We start from the raw sequence: 6,968 nt of genomic DNA on the forward strand, positions 1-6,968 counted from the left end.
GAAAACTCTTGAAGGTTTGAACAATTCAATGATTCTGGAATGGAATATGTATGCTAAAACATTTTGATGAAGATGATGTTGATACGAGAGAGAGAGAGAGAGAGAGAGAGAGAGAGAGAGAGAGGGAGAGTATTAAATAACTATATTTAATTTTTCTTTTAAAAAAACGACAGAAAACATCAGAAATGGTCCCTATGGTAGTGAAATGAAGAAAATGCCCCTCGGTTAACGGACAAATTTTAACGGAGTTAGCAATAAGGACCAATCGTCAAAAGTTTTGAAAGCATAGGGACCATCTATGATGTTTCTAAACCACGGGTACTTAACTTCAGATTTTGGGAAACCACAGGGACCATTTATGATGTTTTTTAGGAATTTATCTGGCAGGGAGGTCTCAACTACTAGGGGTAAGCATTTGACCAAACCAAACTGGGCAAGACCAACCCTTGGACTAGACATGTTTAACAAAATTTTGTAGACCTTGGACCGGACCTGTTGAGGCTTATCGGGTCCAGGTCTAAGGTCGTGTCTGGATCCAGGTTTTTCAGTTTTGTACCCGTTATACTGATATAACTTTCGGTGCGTAGGATACATCTCGTTGAAGCCTACAGAAATTAATTTATCTATTACGAGGCTTCAAACGAATACAAAATTAAAAATAACAAAATTATAGGTCAAAAAATAGTTGAAAAGTTAAAAATTTCCAGATTTGATATCCCAACTTTGGGGATTGTAAATTATTGAATATAAAACCAAAAACGATAAAATTATAATTTAAATCATGTACAAATTTTAAACTACATGTCAATCCGATTTCAAATGAATGAGATATACATGTTTTAAAATTTTTACAAAATACAGAAGTTTAAAAAAATAGTTAAAAGACTGAAACATTCTAGTTGTGATATCCTAACATCCAGGGATTGGACTGTAAGTAATTGAATATAAACCAAAAACCATAAAATTATAATCTAAAATAATGTACAAATGCTAAATTATACACTAGAAAAAAAACTCGCATGTGAATTCGACTTCAAATCGACCCGAGTATCCATATTGATTTTGCTTGATTCATAGAACGGTAAACGAGACCTATTTTGAAAACCTAAAAACCATTCCATGTTAAATTAGATGGGTTTGGGACTAGTTCTAATGTGCATGCCTACTCGGTCTCTTTATATCTTATTTCGTAATTTGTATTGATTCTTCGTATAAATATATTTGTTAATCTTTATTGTTCTTCTCTCTTTAAATAGAAAAGTATGCTATAATAATATATACGAAAGCAATTCGTTTGAAAGCATGTACAAAATTCGCATTTACATACTTTATGCCACATCAAAATAATTACTTTTATTCTTAAATTAATTCTTTATAGCCAAATACATAGTAATAATAAGAACCTTGAAGTATTCTATAACTATAGAGTTCTTAGCCGGTACATAACAATTGATAATTGAAATTGTTTTTAAAGTTGAGCATGATTGATATACACGTTCAAATTCAATAAAAAGATTTGGTTTAGTTAGAATTCAATATTAATATACAAATTTTTTTATTTGTCAATGATTGTTTAGATTCGGAAGCCTAATCGATAGACTCGAAACTGGAGCTTAATTTAGGGTTATTTAACCTAATCTTAAGTCACGAGTAGCTTAGGTTGCTTACACCCTTGCATCTAATGTTCCTATTATTAGTTTTTGATTAATTCATGCGCTTTGTACTTCGAAAGGAAACTTCCTGAAAATATTAGTTTAAAGACATTTTTGCAAGATTTCAAAGACGCTAAATAGTCAATAAGTTCCACTTTGATGAACAACTTAAGAAATAAGAATATTTCATATTAAGTTTTGACAAAATTGTAAAAATGATCCCTATGGTATGTATTTTTTTCTGAGGTTTGCTCTAAACCTCGATTTTTTTATTTTAGATTGAGGTCCTTTTAAGCTGGTTTTTTTTTTGTCACTTAGAAAACTAAAAAGACTAAAATGCTCTTTTATTTTTATTTTGCATTTTTAATACTTATTTTTATATTTTATTAATTAAAAGACACCTCTCTCTCTCTCTCTCTCTCTCTCTCTCTCTCTCTCTCTCTCTCCACATTCTTTTATTTCCTTTCCCTCTTCCATCCCGTTTGACATATGTAGATTTGAGAACTAATGAAGCTAGCATTACCTCGATTACTCGTCCGACTAAAGGCCTAAGTGTGTGAGTTGTCCATTTCAACAACTTCTACCATGGATATGTAGTTGCGTATGTGTGTGGGTTGATTTCAACAACCACCTTCGCTGTCGTGGGCTACCAACAAAAAAGGCTTATAGTTGAAGCTTCCAATCACATGATCTGGAGATGAAGTTTCCAATTTACAAGACCTGAAGATGAAATCTTTCTCTCTCTGTTGCTATCTATATTTATTCTTCTTATCACATATGTATCACTACTGTCACAACTAGCATGTCAAGACTAGGAAATTCTGTCCATGTGTATTTAACTTCTAGCATACATTGTAACCCTAATGTTGATACAATGCAAGATATTCATTCAACAACGACAATTCGAATCAAAACTCACTCATGAAGCTTTAAACCTAATTTGATACATTTCACACACTCAACTTTGGGTTTGTAACCCTAACTTCGTGGTTCAAACTTATTATTGAGCTAAGAATCATTTATCGTGCCTAATGGGCCAATAAACCCTCAACTTGATTCTTTTGGGCCAATAATACACATTTGGGCCCTAGTTGGACCCACATTCACTAAGTAATGGATTTTTGGGCCATGAGACTCCTTATGGGCCTTATAGGGCCGAAAACCCATCTCTTATACCTCTTTTAGGCCATAAGCCCCACATGGGCCAAAAAAAAAAAAATCAATGTCGGACTATACAACTTCGATTAGTAATCAAAAATAAGCCCAACACCAAATTTCTTTTCTCCATCTCTAATTCTCAACCCACATATATAAAAAAAAGTGAATTAACTTGAATTGGTGACACCTCACTTTTACTTAATGGTAATCCAAGTTATCTGTATCATATATATCTAAGTCCAAGACCTCTAATCCTCCATGTAATAACCACTTACTTCTTCCCTCTCTTCCTCTTCTTAATCTCGTCCATAGAAGCTCTCACTAGTACCTTCATTTCATCACATAATTCAAACTCCCATTCCTCTCTAAAGCTACAAAGAACTCACTCATCCTTCCTCTTCAAAATTTGTGTGTGCTTATTTGTATGTTCACAGATACTTCATCAAAGCTCATTCATTTTTGGTAAGCTACTTTTATTCAAGAAGTTAACTTCATTTTTTTTATAAACTTATCACTCATAAACACTCTATTTCGTGATTCTTGCTTCCTAGAACAGCTAAGTTCGAAGCCCTTCCCAAATAAGCTTGCTAGACCGAAAACACCTCTCCTTTCTTCATCAAAGCCGAATACATCACTCAAGGTGAGTTCATACCCCCTTGTTTTCAGTTTTTACTAAGTGTTGGGGGAGAATACAAGCTACTTTTGTGTTAGATATAAGTATTTATGCATGTATATGTAACGCCCGGGTGTTGGGGCTAAGCATTTTTGACAATGTAATAGTCTAGGTCAACTATTGTAACTCTTTTTAAAGTAATAAAGATGAAATATTTGAGTATTATGTGAATTATGTGTATTTATGTGCTTATTATTTAATTATAAATGTATAATTAATAAAGAATAAAAATAAGCTCTCAAAATTAAAGTGTGAGATAAGCCCGATATCTTTACAAAAAGTTGTAGTAGTTGAAAAAAAGGATTCTGGGGATAAAAAGAACACTGAAATCTGAGTTATAACGTAGAAGTTATGACCCGTCGAAGTTTCACGACGGAACCGGCGCGACACCGGGAAGCGTAAATAGTGAACTTACGATAGAGCGACTTTTAGCCTTAGAAATCTAAATGAAAGTCGTAGAATATGTTAAACTGGGAGTGTTCATAAGAAGAACGCCCAAATATGACTTTGTATGAAGAAGTTATGAGATTTTAATGGACCAATCATGTCCCAGCCTGTTAAAAATATAACTTTAAAAATAAAGTAAAAATTAACCGACGGAGTCTAAACGAAAGTTGTAGAGTACGTCTCCACCTACGTGTGGATATAAAGAACGTCAAAAGCGGAGTTCGTATGAACGAGTTACAAATTATAATAGCATATTTACGTATTAATATAAAGTATACATCATGTGTACATACACATATATATATACATATGTATATATCATTAGAAAGGTATCGACAATGCGGTCATTATAAGACTGATGTTGAGTTCTTTCGACATTAGTTTAGTACAAATATCATTAAATCCATCTTAAATAGTATTATAAAGGGGTGTTTAGTTGTTTATATAACTAAAAGGTCATTAAGTAATTATGTAGGGTAGTTTTTGAAAATTCAATTAGTATAAATAAGAGCCTTGGGCTCTCATATTTCTTGCATCATTCTCTTGATTCAAGAGTCTTTCTCTCCTTATCCCCCGAGCATTTCGGTCCCTCGTAATTCAACTTCTCTTTCTGTAGTTTAGTATAGTAAGGTGAGCACTGAAGCGCTGCACGAATCTTTCTTAGAAAGATTCAGCGATGAAGTTCTTCCCCTACAGAGCCTGACTCCTAGCTAAAACCCCCTTGTAAGTAAGTTATGGTTACCCTATTTTAATATAGCTTATATTTACAACTAGTATTGTTATTATGAACTTATAATAAATATTTGAGCTATTATTATAACTTATATAAGTGTCGTTATAATCTTTTTTTTAACTACTAGTGGTACGGGGAATCTGGTTTAAAGGGCCACATAGGGTTGTTGGATTTCAAAGGTGCTATATGAAATAATGTAGTAAGGCTTATGTTGTATTGTTTATGCTTAGGATCTGTAGCGAACATGACATCCCGAGTCTTTTTAATGAAATACATTTCTATAGAAATGCTTTTGATAAATCTTTATCATATTTTGTTTTGGGACAAATTCCGCAACACTTTTATTTAAAATGTTACTCTGATATTCAAACAAAGCATTAACAAAATTGGTCTTTTCTGGCCGTGAAAATGGGGATGTCATAGTTGGTATCAGAGCATTCGTTTTAGCGAACTACGAATTTGTAGGATTTCTAGACTTAAACTTAGAATGCTAAGCGATGATTGTGAGATGTGAGCACTAGCTTATTTTAGGAACTGTGCCTAAAATGCTTTTATGTGCTAAATGTTTTGTGCCTGATATGCTATTATTTGTTCAGATCTATGGTCTGTTGCTGATCGGATTTGGAAACCTTATGTGTTTAGGATTCTAAACGTACGACTACGATATTAGAACTAGCATGTAAACGTTTCAAAGTGATAAGGATGGTTTAAACGTATATCCTAAATAAAGATCTAAATTCACCTTATTCGGTGTATAGATCAAAATGACAAGAACCCGCAGTGGAGTTGGGAATGCAAATGGGAATAGGAATCAACCCCCAGTGATTCAACAAATACCTGTTGTAGCAAATGCCCCTGAGCCAGTCACCATGGATGGAGTTCAAGCCATGATTCGGGCTATGCTAGCTGAACAAAGGGAAGAAATGAGACAGATGCTCCACGAAAATAGGGACGAACCTACCATACATGTTGAGCCGACCGAGCCAATTCCCGAGCAATCTGAGGAAGGGAACTACAGCCACCAAGTGAGTCAAGTATGGACTCAAGGTGAGAAAAGGGATGGCCCGGAGAGGAGAAACAACAAGGATGGGAGGATGTACAAGAATTTCTTGGGTGCAAAACCACCAAGTCTCTCAGGAAGCCCAAAGCCTGTTGAGATTATGGATTGGATCTCCGAGAAGGAGATGGTGGTTGAGATTTGCGACTACAGTGAGAAGGAGACGACCGTCTTCGTTGTGAGACAATTGAAAACTGGAGTCTTGAGCTGGTGGAAGCTATTGGCGGATACAATGCCACGAGGAGAAGCTCTGAAGATGTCGTGGGATGAGTTCTTGGAACAACTGAAGGCGCAGTACTGTTCAGAGATAGATATAATTGATCTGAACAATGAGTTCCAAAACTTGAAGAAGGGAAGAATGAGCATCGATGACTATGATGCTGCATTCACAGAAAAGATGAAGTTGTTCCATACTTACTTCCAACCGAACTTTCCAAAATTGAGAAGTTCGCAAATGGACTGCCAGCCGACTATGGCCCAACAGTCAAGATTGCAACCACTCTGAAATCAGCTGTTCGAGCGGCTAAGAATGTGGAGACCCAACAGAAATAAAGCGGTATGGAGAGGGCCGAGGTTGGTGAGAAAAGGAAACTTGACGGATCCTCGAGGTCCGGAAAGAAGAGTAAATTCTCAAAATCTGGTTCGAGAGGAGGAGGATCAGAAGCGAAGTGATGTGACAAGTGCAAAAAGAAGCACTCTGGGAAGTGTAACGGAGGGGTCACTTGTTTCAAATGCGGAAAGCCTGGACACTATGCCAATAAATGCACCCTCACCCAGAAGGCATGTTATGGGTGTAATGAAGAAGGGCACGTTTTGAGGGACTGCCCGAAGAAGAAGGAGGCAGGAAGACCCAACATTCCACCGAAGCCGAAGGCAAGAGCCTTCCAGATGACGCTCGAGGCTGCAAAGGAGGCCACAAACGTCGCTTCAGGTGCTTTTCTTGTAAATGGTTTGTCGGCAAATATAATATTTGATTCCGTAGCCAACTATTCCTTTGTGTCGCATAAATTTGGTGGGAAATTAGCATTGCCTGTAGAAAAACTTGATAATGCCCTGATTGTAGAAGTTGCCAGTGGCAAATTCGTACCTGTTAGTGATCGTATTCGGAACATCGTCATCAACCTAAACGGAAACGAATTCCACAAATAGCTATTACCCATAGAGTTAAACGGTTTCAACATTGTTTTGGGTATGGATTGGCTTAGCGCCAACGATGCTGAGATTCAATGCCGAAAGAAGATAGTAAGG

This window comes from Lactuca saligna, chromosome 8, assembly GCF_052625555.1.
Source record: "Lactuca saligna cultivar CGN05327 chromosome 8, ASM5262555v1, whole genome shotgun sequence".
Lineage (NCBI taxonomy): Eukaryota > Viridiplantae > Streptophyta > Magnoliopsida > Asterales > Asteraceae > Lactuca > Lactuca saligna.